Source organism: Anser brachyrhynchus (genome assembly GCF_964034855.1).
Source record: "Anser brachyrhynchus genome assembly, chromosome: W".
Lineage (NCBI taxonomy): Eukaryota > Metazoa > Chordata > Aves > Anseriformes > Anatidae > Anser > Anser brachyrhynchus.
In genome coordinates this window covers 19,063,486-19,078,556 of record NC_137704.1, presented here as the reverse complement: position 1 = coordinate 19,078,556, position 15,071 = coordinate 19,063,486, and the positions used below count along the sequence as shown (strand labels likewise).

Below are 15,071 nucleotides of genomic sequence, written 5' to 3'. Positions count from 1 at the left end.
GGATTGTGAGATCAGAGGGAAGGTTTTGACACACCAATTCTTATATATGCCTGAATGTCCTCTCCCTTTGTTGGAAAGAGATCTGCTGTGCAAACTGCATGCACAGGTAACCTTCTCCACAAACGGAATAACAGTTAAAATTCCATCTGAGAACGCATGGAAGGCACAATTTGCTTATTGACAGAATCAAAGGCAGAAGAAAGGCTACAGATCCCTGAAGAGGTGTTGAATGCAGTGACTCCTTTCGTATGGGCAGGAAAACAGCCTGGGAGAGCGAAAAACTCACTTCCAATTCGTATTGAGCTAAAACCAGGAGCTGTACCGGTACAGGTACCACAATATACAATTAGCCTTACAGCAAGGAAGGGGCTGGAGCCTCTGATAAACAATTTCTTATCTTATGGATTAATCTGTGAATGCCAATCTAGCTTCAACACCCCAATACTGCCAGTAAATAAAACAAATAGCAGTGAATACAGGCTTGTGCAAGATTTGCGAGCTATAAACAAAATAACTGAGGACATCCACCCTGTAGTGCCAAACCCATATACCCTTATCATAGAATCATAGAATATCCCAAGTTGGAAGGGATCCATAAGGACCATCGAGTCCAACTCCTGGCACTACAAAGGTCTACCCAAAAGTTTAGACCATGTGACTAAGTGCACAGTCCAAATGCTTCTTAAATTTAGACAGGCTTGCTGCAGTGACTACTTCCCTGGGAAGCCTGTTCCAGTGTGCGACCACCCTCTCGGTGAAGAACCTCTTCCTGATGTCTAGCCTAAACCTTCCCTGCCTCAGCTTGACACCATTCCCGCGGGTCCCTTCTAACAACACTGTCCAAAAGATAATCTTATTTCACAGTACTGGATCTTAAAGATGCCTTCTTTTGTGTACCCCTGGAGCCTGATAGCCAGACTATATGTGCTTTTGAATGGGAAAATCCCACAGCAGGGAAAAAGACTCAAATGTGCTGGACAGTACTGCCACAAGGATTCAAGAATAGCCCCACATTATTCGGGACAGCCTTAGGGGCAGATTTAAACAATTGCCAAAGCAAGAATGAAGGAATCTTATTATAGTATGTTGATGACTTGCTGCTAGGAGCCCCAACCAAAGAAAAATGTTTACAGTTGACTATTAGCTTGTTAAATTACCAGAGAATGGCCGGATACCGAGTATTCCAGAAAAAAAGCCCAGATAGCTGTACTGAGTTGTCCTTTCCTTCACTTCTTCTCCTCCTCATCTAAGGAGGGGGAGGGAGAGAGTGGTTGTGGTGGAGTTCAGCAGCCTAGCACGGTAAAACCACCACAGACCTATTTGGCGCCCAACGTGGGGCTTGAAGGGTTGAGATAACAATAGAAATCATTAAAACTCTTACAACTAACACACTTACTTGCTAGTCACCATATTCAGTGTCCTGTTAATAGTGGCGTGTTTGATCATGTGTCATGCAATCCCTGTCATGTTCTCCTTTCTCCTCTATATCCGATCCGAGAATGTGCTACAATCTGTGTTCTTTTTTTTAAATCCGCTGTGCTGCCAAGACTGGCCTTGAGTTTAATCTGGCATTCAGGCTCTGCGCTGTTATCATTTGGGTCTCATGGAAACTATCTTTTAGAGAATGTTCAGAATTACACTGCCTTCCTTTCCTCATCTGGAAGTCATTTTATGAATAATATCAGGAATGGTGCCTCCTCCTTCTTTCACAGTGGGCTAATTACAACAGTCTCTGAGTATTTTGAATATCCATGTGTAACCCATATATTAAAATTTCTAATTCTGAATAACAGGTTTCCTCTTCTCTCTAAGATTAGTCGATTGTTTAGAAAGCTTACCCGGGAATCTGTCCCGAAACAGTCTTGTGGCAGGTGGCAAGGTGTGTGGGAGGATATCGGCAGGTACCTGTCACGGGTGTCTCCTCCAATAGTTTTGAACTTCACCCCTGAACTAATGCAAAATCCTAAAAACCTGATAGAATGTTTGAGAGTCGTATGCCCTGACCCTGACAATGCCGGAGAATGACAGCTTGCAGCATTGTGCTGGGTCCTGGCTTACTCCTATCAAACACTGTTTAACATCATCCAGCACCTTGAAGAGAGGGAGGAAGTCTCTGAATCTGATGACCAGATAACACATGCTGTGACTGACCCAGAGGATCAACCAACTATGGTATCAGTCGCCCCCATAGTCAAGTCAAAGCAATGGAAACGGAAGTCAGCTCGTTTAGTAAGGGAAGAAGCCTCTCCTAAGAAGGAGGGAGAAGGGGAGAAGGCAGGCACCTCTAAAGCAGAGCCATCACAAAAACAGCAGGAAGAAGAGATGGAAATCATAAAGGAATCAGAAACCACTCGATCCCTATCCCTGAGTGAGTTGCGAGAAATACGAAAGGATTTTGGTCGACACCCAGGTGAACACATCCTCACCTGGCTGCTTCGATGCTGGGACACTGGGGCTAATAGCCAACAATTAGAAGGCAATGAAGCCAAGCAGCTGGGATCCCTCTCTAGAGAAAGGGTCATTGACAAAGTAATTGGGAGAGGGACACAGGTTCTCAGCCTCTGGAGGCAACTCCTAGCAGCTGTGAAAGAAAGGTATTCCCATAAGGAAGATATCGTATATCAAGTAGGCAAGTGGGCCACCATGGATGAAGGTCTCCAGCATCTGTGGGAATTAGCTGTGCTGGAGATGATTTATAGTGATTTGGACAATGCCCAGACACCTCAAGATCCCGATGAAGTCCAGTGCACAACATCCATGTGGCGTAAATTTGTGCGGAATGCACCATTATCACATGCCAGTACACTGGCAGGAATTCATTGGGATGAGGGGATGGGACCAACAGTGTATACTGTATCCTGCCAGCTTCAAAAATATGAAGACAACCTCTCTGCTCCGCTACAGGCCTGTGTCTCAGCTGTGGAAAAACTGTCCGAAAGACTTGACCACCTTGTAGAACGAGCATATCCCTCCTCATCCAGACAGAGTGATATTTCAGCCACTAAGAATCAGTATTTTCCTGCTCGAGAGAGAGAGTATCCAAGACGCACACCACGTGTCACCCTGTGGTTTTATCTGCGTGACCACGGGGAAGATATGAGGAAATGAGATGGTGTACCTACTTCAACCCTAGCTGCTCGGGTACGTGAACTGAAAGGAAATACAGCAGAAAGAAGAGGGGCTCCTAAGAAAAATGCTGCTCCAGTGTCTGTTGGGCAGTTCCCCAGAGGCAGTAGAAGAGCTGATGTTATTCTTGACCCTGAGGAAGGGACCTCTGCTTCTCATTTGCAAGAATTAAGTGGCAAATACTCCAACCAGGACTAGAGGGGCCCTGCCTCTGGCCAGGTAGAGGAGAGGGATAACCGAATTTATTGGACTGTGTGGATCCGATGGCCTGGCATATTGGAACCACAAGAATACAAAGCTTTAGTGGACACTGGCGCACAATGTACCTTAATGCCATCAGGCCACCAAGGGACAGAACCCATCTGTATCTCTGGAGTGAGAGGGGGATCCCAACAATTAACTGCATTGGAAGCTGAAGTGAGTCTAACTGGGAAGGAGTGGCAAAAGCATCCCATTGTGACTGGCCCCCAGGGCTCCATGCATCCTTGGCATAGACTACCTCAAGAGAGGGTACTTCAAGGATCCAAAAGGGTACCGGTGGGCTTTTGGCATAGCTGCTTTGAGCACAGAGAAGATTAGGCAGCTGTCTACCCGGCCGGGCCTTTCAGAAGACTCTTCCGTTGTAGGATTGCAAAGCAGGTACCAATCTCTACCACAACGGTGCACCGAAGGCAATATCGCACCAACCGAGACTCCCTGATTCCCATCCCTTTTCCCCTCCCTTTTCCCTTTAGTTAAATTGTTTAATTAATAACAATCTTTCCTTAATAAATATGTTTCCGTTTAATTAAATTATCCTTATCTTAACCCGCGAGTTGTTCTTTCCTTTACTTCTTCCCCTCCTCTTCTGAGGAGGAGTAGTGAGAGAGCAGTTGTGGTGGAGTTCAGCTGCCTAGCACGGTAAAACCACCACAATAGCCCAGCAGAAAGCATGGTACCTGGGATTCGATGTTTCTCAGGGACAGGAAGCACTAGGTCCAGAGCAAAAAGAAGCTATATGCCGAATTGCTGTTCCCAGTACAAAGAAGCAATTGCAAGGATTCCCAGGGATGGCAGGCTTCTGTCGAATCTGGATTGCAAATTTTGGACTAATAGCAAAGCTGTTGTATGAAGCAACAAAGGGGCCAGAAAATGTGTTGGAGTGAACTGCTGAGTGCCAAAAAGGATTTGATGATGTAAAAAGGGCCCTAGTGTCAGCACCAGCCCTGGGGCTGCCAAACGTGGAAAAACCTTTCCAATTGTTTGTCCATGAATGAAGAGGGGTGGCAGCCGGGGTAATGACCCAAATGCTGGGTAGTTGGAGGAGGCCTGTGGCCTATTTTCCAAACAGCTAGATGAAACAAGTAAAGGATGGCCATCTTGTTTGAGGGCAGTAGCAGCAACTGCTCTCCTAGTTCAGGAAGCAAGAAAACTAACTGTGGGACAACCTTTGACAGTATTTGTGCCACATGCAGTTCTAGCAGCGATGGAAGGCAAAGGAAACTACTGGCTATCCCCAAGTCGAATAGCTAAATATCAAGCTGTATTAGTAGACCAAGGAGACATAAAGCTGTCTGTGGTCAGCACCTTGAACCCTGCTATGCTCCTTCCAACCGAGGAGGCAGGAGAAATCCATCACGACTGTGTGAGTATTACTGAGCACACATATGCCAGTCGAGCTGGCCTTAAAGATGAACCGATCACTAATGTAGATCTTGAGTATTTTACAGATGGCAGCAGCTTCATGGAAAAGGGACATCCTAAAGCAGGATATGCAGTTGTGACCCTCTGGGACACTGTAGAAGCAAAGCCACTACCACAGACACCTCAGCACAGAAAGATGAATTAATTGCTTTGACTAGGGCCTTGGAATTAGCAGAAAGGAAGGCACTCAATGTCTATACAGATTCTAAATATGCCTTTGGAGTTTTGCACACCCATGGAGCCATCTGGAAAGAGCGAAGACTATTGACAACATCTGGAGGACCAATCGAGCATGGTCCAGAAATTTTACAGTTGTTGGAGGCAGTGCAAAGGCCCAAAGCTGTAGCAGTACTGCACTGTAAGGCCCACAAAAAGGGTGATCATGATATAATAACAGGGAACAGGAAAGCTGATTTAGCAGCCAAGGAAGAAGCCAGAAGGGCACCAGGAGACCTACAAGGCATGTTAGTCCCCTGTGCAAAGACTTCACTTAATCCACCACAATATTCCGCTAAAGAGATCCAGTTAGCAGAAAAGCTAAAATGTACGAAGCGAAAGGATGGATGGTGGGAGACCCCCAACGAACAGATACTAATAACAGAGACTATGACTGAACAACTAATGAAAGACTTACATGAAGGAAAGCACTTTGGTGCTGATGCCATGGTAGATAGTCTGAAGTGCTTTTCAATTGGACCAAAAATGCAAACTATAGCAAACCAAATAATGCAAAAATGTCCTGTATGCTGTGCTAACAACCCCAAGATTCAGCCAAAATCACCACCAGGGGAGACAAAAAAAGGAATGAAGCCTGGGAAATATTGGCAAGTAGACTTTTCTGAATTGCCCAGACAAGGACTATATCGATATCTTCTAGTATTGGTGGACACATTCACTGGATGGCCAGAGGCCTTCCCTTGCTGAACTAATAAAGCTAGGGAAGTTATAAAGGCTTTATTGAAAGAAATAATCCCACGCTTTGGAATACCAGAGGGATGCTCCTCAGACAATGTGACCTCATTTTATATCACAAGTACTTCAAGAAATATTGAGGACATTACAGATCAAGTGGGATTTACGTACCACTTGGAGACCAAAATCAAGTGGGCAGGTAGAAAGAATGAATCAAACACTAAAAAGACAGTTGACTAAAATTTGCCAGGAAGCTCAGCTAAAGTGGCCAGAAGCCCTACCAATAGCTCTGATGAGAATTAGGATAGCCCCCAGAGCTAAAGAAAAAGTTAGCCCATTTGAATTATTATATGGCAAACCGTATCCAATAAATGAATTGGTGACAGAAGGGAGTCAAATGCATGTCAAAGGGGAGGGTTGGGTCAGACAATATTTGCTGTCTTTGTCTGCCATGTTGTCCTCTCTCCATAGATATGTACTGGAGCGATTACCAATTCAAATCAGTATTTTCAGTCTCTTTGTATATTCCAGAAAATTCCAGTCATAAAGAGAGCCATGATGAGCTCTTCAATATTTTCCTTCTGGACTAGTGCTCATTCTTCAAATACAAATGCCTGAATGGCAGAGGGTAACTGATGCCAGATTTACATTCTTCTGCTTATTTTAAGTCTTGTTTGAGTTCAGGATGATCCACTGTTTCACAATAAGCAGATGGTTATTGCATAACTTTGGGTACATGATCTCCCTACACATTTAACTCAAAAACCATCTTTTTCAATAAAGTTCTTTTTGCTAATTTTCTATTGCTAAGAACTGGGAATTTGCAGTCTCATTTCTCCTAGCTGCTACTGACTTAATGTATTGATTTGTCATCCTCTGCTGCCCTGGGTCCCAGGCATCTGTAACACCATCTTTTCATTTAATAAATTATCTGTGTTTTCAAATGAAAGACAGAAAAGTAAAGAAATACATGACTGTTGATATGGTTATACTGTGGCAGAATATACAGTACTAGGGATGATATTTATGATATTTTTTTTGTGCTGCCTCGAATACTGAAATACTCAAATACTGAAAAAAATAGATTAATGTGGTTAATAGTTACAAGGCACAACATAAATTACACGCAGTGGACTCATTCTAAGTCTTATGGCAGTTTTTCTTGTTCAAACATAAATCCATTTGACAAAGAGCTCACATACAAAAGTTGTTTTGCAGTGGATCACTGGATTGTCTCAATAGAACTGAAGGGTACCCCCATTTAACTTAGCTGTTTTAGTGGTCAAACCTATGAAGACAGGTATTTTTTGTCAGGAAAATTAGGCAACAAATATTTTGGAGCATATTGGCACTATTAAATCAAGTGGTTTCAAAATGGTGCAAGGTGTTTCTTCCAGAAGTTGATGAGAAAGTCTATTTCATTTCCTGTGCGATAAACGTATATTAAGCTAGGAAGCTTGAAGGATCACCCTCAAACAAAGGAAAGAATATTTCATTGCAATGACACTATGCTGAAAGATCTGACACTCCAAAACATTAAGATCCCTATCTGCAAATCCCAGATGGAATTCTGCAACATGAAAGACAATTTTTCATAAAAATAAATGTTATATAAATATTTCTATTTTTTAAAGTCATTTTACCAGAAATTTTTATCATTTTATCATAGAATGCATTTGGATAAATATACAGCAGTCTTAAACCACACAAAAATATTTCTAGCCTGACCTTTTGTTTCTATTGCTACTTTATTGCCCATAGCTTAATTTCAAAACTATAATTTTATTTTACTTTAATAATGTACTTGCTGAAATCTCCTGGCATATATTACAAGTCTGTGAGCTAGAGTCCTTGAGCCCTTGTCCTTAATAGGCTTGGAATTGCTTCCAGGAGGTTTTACTCCATCACTTTTCCAGGGATCAAGATGAAGCTGACTGGCCTGTAGTTCTTCAGATCCTCCTTCTGGCTCTCCTGGAAGATAGGAGGGACATTTCCTTTCTTCCAGTCCTCGGGAACCTCCCATGGTCACTATGACCTTTTATAGATAATTGAGAGTGGCATCACAGTGACATCAGCTAACTCACTCACACTCATAGGTACATCCCATCAGGTCCCAGGGACTTGTTTGCATCCAATTACCAGGGAAGCTCATGGAGCAGATTATCTTGAGTGTCATCAGGCGGCACTTGCAGGGCAACCAGGCGATCAGGCCCAGTCAGCATGGGTTTATGAAAGGCAGGTCCTGCTTGACGAACCTGATCTCCTATGACAAAGTGACACGCTTAGTGGATGAGGGAAAGGCTGTGGATGTGGTCTACCTTGACTTTGGTAAGGCTTTTGACACCGTTTCCCACAGCATTCTCCTCAAGAAACTGGCTGCTCTTGGCTTGGACTGGCGTACGCTTTGTTGGGTTAGAAACTGGCTGGGTAGCCGGGGCCAAAGAGTCGTGGTGAATGGAGATAAATTCAGTTGGAGGCTGGTCACTAGTGGAGGCCCCCAGGGCTCAGTACTAGGGCCAGTCCTCTATAATATCTTTATCGATGATCAGGATGAGGGGATTGAGTGCACCCTTGAAAGGATGCAGGACATGGACTCCTGATGGTTCTTGAACAGGAGACGTTTATTGCCATTTTTCACTACTACATATACTTTCCCCGTAGCCCCATGCTCTGTCCACGCACCCGAATCTGTCATACAATTGGTTAGAGACCCTCAGACACGCGACTTGAGCCAGCCAGCAATTGGCCACTGCCTAAAGCTCATCTTTAACACTGTAGACAATTTACTTTATCTCGCCCTTGCTCAAGTTTTTGGTTCTACCGCTGTTTTCCTCATTATCTCTAATTCAGGGACGTGTGAAACAGCGCAAAGCCACCTGCGAATTCCTTTCCCACAATTCCCCCTTTTTTATTTTCAACCAACCAAACGCTTTCTATAGATTTTTCCATCAATCATGGCAGACATTGCAATAAGCAAGGTACAATAAGCAACAGGGTGAAAATCACATGCAGAACTACGATTGTAAAGTAGCGTGCCTACTAGATTCTTCATCAGTCAACAAGCCACTAAGCACTAGGGATGTTGCTTTGCAGCGATGCTGCTTCTCACTCACACAGCACAGTCACACAATCACACAATCACGCAAAGAGGCCTCTTGCACTTCTCATTCATGCCACAAGAAAATATCACTTAAAATAACTTGTCCGCGGCTTCAGGAGGTCCTTGTCTACTCCCGTGGTGAGCGGCTGAGAGTGGAGACCCCTCCAAGGAAAATGCTCGGGGTGCACCTAGGGGCATCCGTTCCACAGTCGATCCCACAGCCAAGCAGAGCAGCTCCTGGTGCAAGGAATGATGCTATTATAGTTTTGTATAATTATAACAAAGAGATGCATTGCAATTAGGAGCAAGTGTGGCGTTGACCATTTGTGTCATGGTGTGTTTTTTTGCCCGAGCAATTAAACCTTACACATGCAGTTGCTGTTTCACATCCCAGGATATCTAATTCCTGTGGCTCTAGGGGCGCTTGCGGCAAGTAGACAGTCCAGTCTTTGTTATCTGCCAGGTTCCCCACCAGACATGTCGTGAATGGGTCATTAGCACTAGCCAGGGACAGGCATATCGCTTCTTGTCCTGGCATGTTGGCGAGGGTGACCCAGATGTTGCGGCGTGGTTGGATGGAGACCCAGGCCTGGCAATAACCGATGACAGCGGCGATTGTGAGGAGGAGGCCAACCATGGCCTTACCCCCCTTGCTGGTACCCATCTTGGTCTGTGACCTGTGGAGACACAAGCATACCCTCGACCCCAAGTTATTAGAGGATGGGGTCCCTCCCAAAGACCTGTATTTAAATTTTCTGCCATCACTAAGGCCTGCTCTGCTTGTGGCACCTGTGACAGCGCAGAATTCATATTTTTGTGATGTTTCGCTATGGGCGGTACCTCTTCATGAGGAAAGAGTAATGATAGGTGAGTCATTATGTAAAGTGCCTTTCCCAACCTGTTCTCTGCTGTTTCCTGGGTGTCTCCCCCTTTTTGTTTATTTAGCAGTGTTTTCAAGGTGCGATGTGTGCGCTCAACAATGGCTTGACCCGTGGGGGAATGAGGAATGCCTGTGATGTGTCGGATACCCCAAGTTCGAAAAAAGGTTTGAAGGGAGTGATTACTATAGGCGGGGCCATTGTCGGTTTTAATTTCCTTTGGGATGCCTAGCACTGCGAAAGCAACACGGAAGCGAGCCTGGACATGGCGACTAGTTTCACCTGCTGCAGCTGTCGCCCAAATAGCATGAGAGAAAGTATCTACCGATACGTGAACATATTTCAAGCGACCAAATTCTGGAATCTGCCTTATGTTGGTCTGCCATAACTGTAAGGACCGTAGTCCTCTAGGGTTTACCGTTAACGACGAGGTCGAAACATGTTGTTGACAGTCAGGACATGTTTGGACAATCAATTTGGCGTCAATGATCGATATAGTGAATTGTTTCGCCAAGACTTTGGCAGATTGATGGAAAAAGGCATGGGATAACCGTGCTTGTTCCACCACCTTAGGCACCGGGGCAGTCAGGGTCATATTAGTTAGCTGGTCAGCGCATGCGTTACCCTCTGCAAAAACACTGGGTAACATGGTGTGGCTCCGCATGTGAATAATACAATACAGGTGCACTCACTGCTCTACCAAAAATAACAGCTCCTTAAATTTTAGAAACGAGTTTTCCCTTGGGATATGTCTCAAATGTGCCCTCTCAATGCACTGAGCGACACCTACAGCATATTGCGAGTCCGATACAATATTCAAAGGTACTTTTTTTTTTCTTTTTTCCTTTTTTCCTTTTTTTCTTTTTTCCCCTTTTTTCTTTTCTCTTTTTTCTTTTTTTTCCTTTTTTCTTTTTTCTTTTCTTTTTTTCTTTTTTCTTTTTTCTTTTGTTTTTCCTTTTTTTTCCTTTTTTCTTCTTTTTTTCTCTTTTTTTTTGCTTTTTTTTTGCTTTCTGACTGCAATGTCCTCGATCACTGCATTGATTCGTCTCAAATCATGCAGTGATCTCCATTTCCCGCTCTTCTTCTTGATGACAAACACTGGTGAATTCCATAAGCTGTTTATCGGAACAATATGTCCTTGTTGGAGTTGTTTTTGAACCAAGTCCTGCAGACTACTGCTCGGAAAAGAATCAATTGAGCAATTCTAGTTCCCTTTGGTATTGACAATGGTGGAGACGGTGTCCAAGCCATAGCTTGGATTTGTCCATTATAATCGGCATCAATTATCCCCGGCAAAACAAACAATCCGGTCAAAGTTGTACTTGATCATCTGTTGTGGTTTAACCCGGCTGGCAGCTAAACACCACACAGCCGTTCGCTCACCCTCCCCCCTCCCTCTCTGGGATGGGGGAGAGAAACGGGAAAGTGAAGCCGGTGAGTTGAGATAAAGACAGTTTATTAAGACAGGAATATAATAATAACAATAATAATAATAATAGTGATAATGATAATAGTATTAATAATAATAATGTGTAAGAAAACAAGTGATGCACAATGCAATTGCTCACCACCCGCTGACCGATGCCCAGCCTATCCCCGAGCAGCCCGGCCCCCCACCCCGGCCAGCCACCCCTATATATTGTTTAGCATGACGTCAGATGGTATGGAATACCCCTTTGGCCAGTTTGGGTCAGCTGTCCTGGGTCTGTCCCCTCCCAGCTCCTGCTGCACCCCCAGCCTGCTCGCTGGCAGGACAGAGCGAGAAGCCGAAAAGTCCTTGGCCTGGTGTAAACACTGCTCTGCAACAATTAAAACATCAGCATGTTATCAGCGCTCTTCTCATCCTAATCCAAAACATAGCACCCTACCAGCTACCATGAGGGAAAATTAACTCTGTCCTAACTGGAACCAGGACATCATCCTAGCAGCAATACACTACAGTCATTCCCAATTGGTCCTTTGACGTTGAATGGAATTTTATGAACATGAGTACCCCACAATGTGGCATCTGTTACTGTGGAGACATCCACTCCAGCACTCCCTCTGGTTCTTGCCGAGAGGGTGTCCACGGTGGTAACCATGGCAGTGGGGCTGCAGCGCAGAACCCTGCTCCACCGTGGTACTCCATGGGCTGCAGGGGGACAGCCTGCTTCACCATGGTCCTCACCACAGGCCGCAGGGGACTTCTGCTCCATTGCCTGGAGCACCTCTCCCCCTCCTCCTTCACTGACCTTGGCGCCTGCATGGCTGCTCCCCACTCCTCTCACTCTCCCAGCTGCTATGTGGCACAGCGTTTTTTTCCTTTTTTTTTTTTTTTTCTTTTCTCTTTCTTACATCTGCTCTCACAGAGGCTCAAACAACATCGCTTATTGGCTCGGCTCTGGTCAGCACCGGGGCCCTCACCTAACATGGGGCAGCTTCTAGATTCTTCTCACAGAAGCCACCCCTACGCCCCCCCCGCTACCAAAAGCTTGCCACGTAAACCCACTACATTCCAATATACTCTTACTTTACAATTATCACAATCTTCACAAACTTCACTTACATCAAAAAAAAGAATTCCCCACACCAAAATAAACATAACATCATCACAGCACCGACGAGGTGGACAATTTACACACACACCACCCCTTGTCCCTTCACCACACTAATATGAAACATATTCCTCACAATTGCTACTTTCTTAAATTCTTCACGACTGTTGCATTCACAAAAAAATCCAGTCCATGTTTTGCCCGTTACTTCTCTCGACTATTATCCTTATCTCAAATTCCTTGAGCCCCATGTTGGGCGAGTAAAAAACAATAAGTTATCATGGATTTGGGGTAGGAGGTTTGAAGAAACCAGTCTTCCAGCAGTATCGGACAATAAATGGCACAGAAACTATAGTAATGCTGATTCGTACTGGAGCAAACAATTTGTGAACAGCATATGCCAACAGAAATGTGCCTGTACCAGCAGCCCTTTTAGACTGCAGCGATGATTCACCGAAACCAAGTTTGAAGAGAACTGCAGTCATATCCACACCACTTGACACAGCCAGGTAAAAGATTCCTAGAGATATTAATGAAATTCCAACGTGTAATGAAACCCCTACAGCACCATATTCTTTGAAAACTTTTTCAGCTGCTGGGATTTATTGAATTTCTTGTTTTCACTGCTGAGATCTGTGGCTGCCTTTTCAGGGGATCCACCCACATCCTTGGCCGAGCTGCCGGCGGCGGCCCGCAGCGCCAGCAGAGGGGCCGGCGGGCTGAGGGGGGGCCGGCCCGGGGTGGGGGGGGCAGCGGGGAAGCAGCGGCGGGGAGCAGGGGCCCGCGGGGCCACGGGCCCGGGCGCAGCAGCAGGAGGAACATGGCAGCGCCCGATGCGTGCGGGCGGGCGCTCAAACCTGAGAAACGCAGCAGCCGGCGGCGGGGCGGGCGGGCGGGTGCCCGGAGCTGACAGCGGGGCGGGCGGCGGCGCTGGCGGCGCTGATGGCCGCAGTGGCATCGAGCGCAGAGTGGCCGCCATGGGTTGGGATATTGTCTCTGCCTCTATTCCCAAGTCTATCGGGTTTACTTCCTCTGGCGGTACGCATTGACCGCTTTTTATCTCACCCGCCTGTGTAGCCTGAGCGGCCGCTGTCTGTACCCTTTTTTCCGCTTGCCATGATCTCAGTGTCTCAGTTACTAAGTGCCAGGTCGTCATCACCTCAGCAGCTGTTGTATCTCCCCCCGAGGCAGCATCCCATATAGTTGTCCCAGCATTTTCCCAAGTTTTTAAATCAAACACCGCTGAAACTGTCGACAGGGCCCCATTGTTTTGCAAAAATTTCAACAGTAGTTTTATCTTAAACGGATCATATTTCACTCCCCTTTTTGTTAGTAGTTGCATTAATAGTTTTACTATAGCCTCTTCCTCTGCCGAAAGGCTAGCTCACATGATTAATGCCCAGCCGCTCACCTGTCCTTCAGGTGATGTCCCGGGGTTGAAGCTGCAGTCCAGCTGTGAGCTTGACTCGTTCGGCTGGGTTCTCTTTGGACGCTCGTGCAGCGCTGCTCCTCCCCTATCATGTCAGGGTCACCATGTGAAGGGATGAAAAACACGGACTCCTGATGGCTCTTGAACAGTAGACGTTTATTGCCATTTTTCACCATTACATATACTTTCCCCGTAGCCCCATGCGGGGGGGGGATAAGTTTGCAGACGACACCAAGTTAGGTGCGTGTGTCGATCTGCTCGAGGGTAGGAAGGCTCTGCAGGAGGATCTGGATAGGCTGGACCGATGGGCTGAGGCCAACTGTATGAAGTTCAACAAGGCCAAGTGCCGGGTCCTGCACCTGGGGCGTAACAACCCCAAGCAGCGCTACAGGCTGGGAGATGAGTGGCTGGAAAGCTGCCTGGCAGAGAAGGACCTGGGAATACTGGTTGATAGGCAGCTGAATATGAGCCAGCAGTGTTCTCAGGTGGCCAAGAAGGCCAACAGCATCCTGGCCTGTATAAGAAGCAGTGTGGCCAGCAGGTCTAGGGAGGTGATTGTCCCCCTGTACTCGGCTCTGGTGAGGCCGCACCTCGAGTACTGTGTTCACTTTTGGGCCCCTCGCTACAAGAAGGACATGGAGGTGCTCGAGAGAGTCCAGAGAAGGGCAACGAAGCTGGTGAGGGGTCTGGAGAACAAGTCTTACGAGGAGCGGCTGAGGGAGCTGGGATTGTTCAGCCTGGAGAAGCCTCAGGGGCGACCTTATCGCACTCTATAGGTACCTTAAAGGAGGCTGTAGCGAGGTGGGGGTTGGTCTATTCTCTCACGTGCCTGGTGACAGGACGAGGGGGAATGGGCTAAAGTTGCGCCAGGGGAGATTTCGGTTGGATATTAGGAAGAACTTCTTTACTGAAAGGGTTGTTAGGCATTGGAATGGGCTGCCCAGGGAAGTGGTTGAGTCACCATCCCTGGAGGTCTTTAAAAGACGTTTAGATGTAGAGCTTGGTGATATGGTTTAGTGGAGGACTTGTTAGTGTTAGGTCAGAGGTTGGACTAGGTGATCATGGAGGTCTCTTCCAACCTAGATGATTCTGTGATTTTTGTCCAATTTGTTTAAATGTTCTTTAACCTGATCCTCTTCCACCAAGGGTCTGTCTTTCTTGCTCTGAACTTTCCTCACTTGTCTCAGGGGTCTGGGATTTCCTAAGGCAAACTTTACCACTAAAAACCAAGGCAAAGAAGGCATTGATTACCTCAGCCTTTTCTGTGTCCCCTGTCACCAGGTCCCCTGCCCCATTCAACAGTAGACCTACATGTTCCCTAGTCTTCTTTTTTGTTGCAAAGGAAGGAAAAACAGGGGAAGATGCAATGTGGAAATGAGGAATTAAATGAGGAAAGGGTAAGTTGATCT

The 15,071-nt window shown here is 46.0% G+C and overlaps 1 long non-coding RNA gene across 2 annotated transcripts in view; it reads left to right on the top strand.

Moving 5' to 3' along the window:
- The first annotated feature begins 5,818 nt into the window (after nucleotides 1-5,818).
- Nucleotides 5,819-15,071, top strand: part of LOC308184879 — a 29,036-nt gene continuing 19,783 nt past the window's right edge. For both annotated transcript variants that reach the window (XR_013942988.1, XR_013942989.1), the window contains exon 1: nucleotides 5,819-12,742. This is a non-coding gene — a long non-coding RNA (uncharacterized lncRNA). The remainder of the gene's footprint in view (nucleotides 12,743-15,071) is intronic.